The sequence below is a fragment of the Lithobates pipiens genome, unplaced genomic scaffold (genome assembly GCF_037356315.1).
Source record: "Lithobates pipiens isolate NorthernLeopardFrog02 unplaced genomic scaffold, aLitPip1_a1.2 Scaffold_13, whole genome shotgun sequence".
NCBI classification, from domain to species: domain Eukaryota; kingdom Metazoa; phylum Chordata; class Amphibia; order Anura; family Ranidae; genus Lithobates; species Lithobates pipiens.
Window position 1 is genome coordinate 127419181 of NW_027507718.1, and position 4472 is coordinate 127423652.

The 4472-nt window shown below is 42.5% G+C and overlaps 1 long non-coding RNA gene across 1 annotated transcript in view; it reads left to right on the forward strand.

The window, feature by feature from the left end:
- Positions 1–3444, forward strand: part of LOC143974312 (uncharacterized) — a 28738-nt gene extending 25294 nt beyond the window's left edge. The window contains exon 2 of the long non-coding RNA XR_013272197.1: positions 2684–3444. This is a non-coding gene — a long non-coding RNA (uncharacterized LOC143974312). The remainder of the gene's footprint in view (positions 1–2683) is intronic.
- The last annotated feature ends 1028 nt before the right edge of the window (positions 3445–4472 follow it).

Genomic DNA, 4472 nt, shown 5'->3' on the forward strand with positions numbered 1-4472 from the left:
TATCTATCTATCTATCTATCTATCTATCTATCTATCTATCTCATTTTTTTTATTGAGACTACATTGCACTGAATAAATTTATGAAACTTTATTAAAAATTTATATCCTAAACTGAGTGTGACAATTCAGTTTATCATGAACAATACAAAAAAATTAATAACTAATTAAAATCGAATCCAACACCAGATAAATTTACACCATATACAAATTCATGCTATTTACGTCCACATATACGAACAAGCATATTCGCTCATTGCATGAACTATTAACTACACGAACGATCAAATTCGCCAGATTTACATATAATACCTATACTAACGATTATGGCCGACAGACACGATCAAATTCGCCAGATTTACATATAATACCTATACGAACGATTATGTCCGACAGTCACGATAAACGCGGAGTTTACTCACTTTTTTTCAGGGCCTTTTTGATGCGATGATATTGGTCCGGCTCCCTGGACTTGATGTCGGACCATCGTTTCCGGAGCTGATCCTTGCCTCTTCGTACCCCAAATTTGCTCTGCAAAGTTGTTACGACCATATCCATGATGCCGCTTTTCCGGACATTGGGTTTGGGGTACGGGCCATTTTCCCCATCATAATCCTCCCTTCTCAATATAGCCACCATCTCCACCATCTCTTCAAAGGCCATGTTTGTGGCCTTATATCTCTTCCTTGCTCCGGAAGCATGGGGTTCAGGGCTTTCCTCCGCGCTGCTCATTGAATTTTCACCTATCAATCTCCCACAGCGGAACGAGGGTAAAAGGGGCGGGGAAATACGGTCACACGGAATGTCAGGGGCGGGCGACGCAGGCGGAGCTTGAACGCATGCGCTGTATATAAAGCGTTACCGCGAGGCCGTACGCTTGTCCGAACGGAAGCAGCGAGTGCTACACGCGACGGTAAGATAGTTATCGTTTTATTTTATTTTAATTTTAAGCCTGCGTTAGGAATGTGTATAGTGAAATTTCACCTGATTGATGGTTAATTGATTTTTATGTGGGTTGGTGGTTGAGTGGGGTTGGTGTTTTGTGTGGTAGTGTGGGGGTGGGGGTGGGTGTAGTGTGTGTGTGTGTGTGGGTGGGTGTATGGGGGGGTAGTGTGTGTGTGGGGGGTAGTGTGTGTGTGTGGGGGGTAGTGTGTGGGGGTAGTGTGTGTGTGTGGGGGGGTAGTGTGTGTGTGTGGGGGGGTAGTGTGTGTGTGTGGGGGGGGTAGTGTGTGTGTGTGGGGGTAGTGTGTGTGTGTGGGGGGGTAGTGTGTGTGTGGGGGGTAGTGTGTGTGTGTGGGGGTAGTGTGTGTGTGTGTGTGGGGGGGGTGGGTAGTGTGTGGGGGTAGTGTGTGTGTGGGGTAGTGTGTGGGGGTAGTGTGTGTGTGTGGGGGGGTAGTGTGTGTGGTAGTGTGTGTCTCGCCTACATTGTCACAATATAAATAGTGTGTATTTGGTCTGACATTTTTTTTTTTTTTTTTTAGTATTTATTTATTTATTTATTTTTTTATTTTGTTTTTCAGAAATCAAAATGCAAAAGTATAACCCAGACCCCTTTAGGCTGGGTTCACACCGCTGCGGGGGGAGATCCGGATGTGATTCGCACAGCAAATCACATCCGATCTCCGTAGCGATGCGAGTTCAGCCATACAGATAGTATGGCTGAATTCGCAGCGCTCCCGCAGCAAACTCGCACGGGACCCTTTTTTGGGTCCGCAACAGAATCGGATCGCATGGGGGTTCACACCATGCGATCCGATTCCTGTGCGAGTCGGCAGATCGCACTGCGATATGCCGACGGATCTAGGGGTGTCATTAACATAACATTGACACTCCCAGCCGTCCGCATAGGGCAGTGTGAACTGCCGGCGGGAGGTGTGCGATGCAGGTAAACGCCGTGGATTCGCGGCGTTCCCGCATCGCTATAGTGTGAACCCGGCCTTAAGGAGGAGGCCTTCCTCTCCACATTTATTGATCTAATAGAATCACACAGGAGCCTTTGGGATTCCAAACACCCACAATATTCTAGCCGTCCTGGCCGGAGGAAGGCACTGGAGACAGTTTTGGCATTTGTGAAAACCCGACTCCCCCAGGCAGACACTGACTTTGTGAGCAACAAAATTCAGAACCTGCGTAGCGTGTATAGGTGGGAGCGCAAAAAGATCCTAGAGTCCCAAACATCAGGATCAGCAGCAGGTCAGGTCTATGTACCTAGGCTGTGGTATTATGACAGGCTGCGTTTTCTGGATGACACGTCAGAAGCCAGGCAGTCACTTTCTACTCTTCTGTCTACCCTTCCCTCCACCCTTACCTCCACCTCAGGTGAGCCATCCCTGAAAGATCCAGACCCTTCCTTGCTGGACGAAGTTGATGCGTCCAGCTGGAGCCAGGTATATTTTAGTTTCTAAAGTTAGGATTGCTCAAATATTAATGATGTAAAGTTCAATGTTTGAATTGCTTCCAAATCTAGGATTTCATCACAAATTAAATTAGATAGAAGGATACAGTAGTTTCCACAAATGTGGCTCAAATCTTGGTGAACTGATGGAAAAATGATGGTGTCAAAATGATAGCCTTTTGTATTTCAAGACAAATGTATTTGCAAGTGAGAACTGTAAAATTGTTAGTGATTGATGATTTCAAAATATAGACATATTTTATTTATTGATTTCTTTGTTTTTTTACACAGGATGAGCTCACCCAGGAGGAGGCCGGGACCAGTGGTATGGAGGAGGAGACCAGCCACACGCAGGAGCTAGCTGGGCCCAGCAGGAGTCGGACCGAAAGCCAGGTCCCTCCCCTCCGCCTAGCCAGCAAAAGGCCCAGGAGGATGACACGTACAGAGGAGGAGTCCTTGGCACTTATACGCCAAGCCACCCAAGTGCTGAGCAAACCCCCCAATCCTGAGGAGGCCTACGGTACTTATTTGGCTAGTAAGTTACTAGAAATGGAAAAAGCACAGCGTAACTTGTGCGAAGCCATTTTTTTTTATGCCATTCAACGGGGTCTGAAGGGTGAGCTAACACCGACCACCAAACTGTATAACGCAGACCCTACTGCTCCTCCTCCTCCTCCTCCTCCTCCTCCTCCTCCTACCACAACTCCACCACCAGAGGCACAGCCTCCAGCGAAGCGTGGAGGGAAGGCTAGACGGAAGAGTCGGAAGTGACTGCCTGGCTTCAGTCTGCTCTGAAAGAAGACGCAGGCTGTTGTAGTACCACAGTCTGGGGACATAGATGTCATCTGCTGCTGTTCCTGGTCTTTGGGATTCTAGGACCATGTTGTGCTCCCTATTTACATGTTACACAGGTTCTGAATTTTGGTGGCCACTCACTTGATGTGTGCCTGGGGGACAAAAGGCTTCACAAACGTCAAAATTGTCTCCAGTGTTGCCTCCCTCTTGATTTAGTTTTGTTCTGACGAAAAATAAATATTTATTATTTCAAAAAATATTGTATGTTTTTTTTTTTTTTTTTGGCTTAAAAAACAGTTTATTTGTGAGTAGGCAGGTACATGTCAAAAGACTCTGGGGGTTATTTACAAAACACACATTCATGTAAATATGCTAACTTCAAGTGCAATTTTTAAAGCACTGCAAGTGCACTTGGAAGTGCAGTCGCTGTAAATTTGAGGCTTAACATTTGAAATGAGGGGAAGCTCTGCTGATTTTGAACATGCAATCATGTGTAAGCTAAAATGCTGGTTTGGGTATCTATCTATCTATCTATCTATCTATATATCTATCTATCTATCTCTACTTACATAGTCCTGCTTGGCCAAAAAAAATGCAAGTCCATCTTGTTTCAAACCCCCCCCCCCCCCCACCAAAAAAAAAAAAAAAAAACTGACAATAGTAGTTCCAAAAATACATAGTAATAGATAAATTCTATAATTTTTTTAAAATATATATATTTTTTATTATTATTTTTTAATATATATATATATATATATATATTTTTTTTTTTTGGGGTTTTTTTTTTTTTAATTTATATATATATATATATATATATATATATATATATATATATATATTTTATATATATATATATATATACTGTATATATATATATATATATATATATATATATATATATATATATATATATATTTATATATATATATATATATATATATATATATATTTGGATTTTTTTTGGGGGTTTTTTTTTAAATTATTTTTTAATATATTTTTCTAAAATTGGAAGATTAATCATAGGATGAGGATGAATAAAAACATTTGGTATAACTCTGTGTGAATATAAGCAGCAAAGCTACTTCACTTTTCTTGCATTACGAAGAAGAAAAGAACGGGCTATATTAAAAAACCACAAAATTAGCAGCATGACGAATATGCTAGCTTCAATACGAACACTAGTTTTACAAGACCGAGCGCTTCCGCCCTGTCCGCCCTGTAAATCCTTTCTGGGCATGCGTCATACTTAGTCCGTCCAACTTGCCTACTCACGAGCGGACTGTCC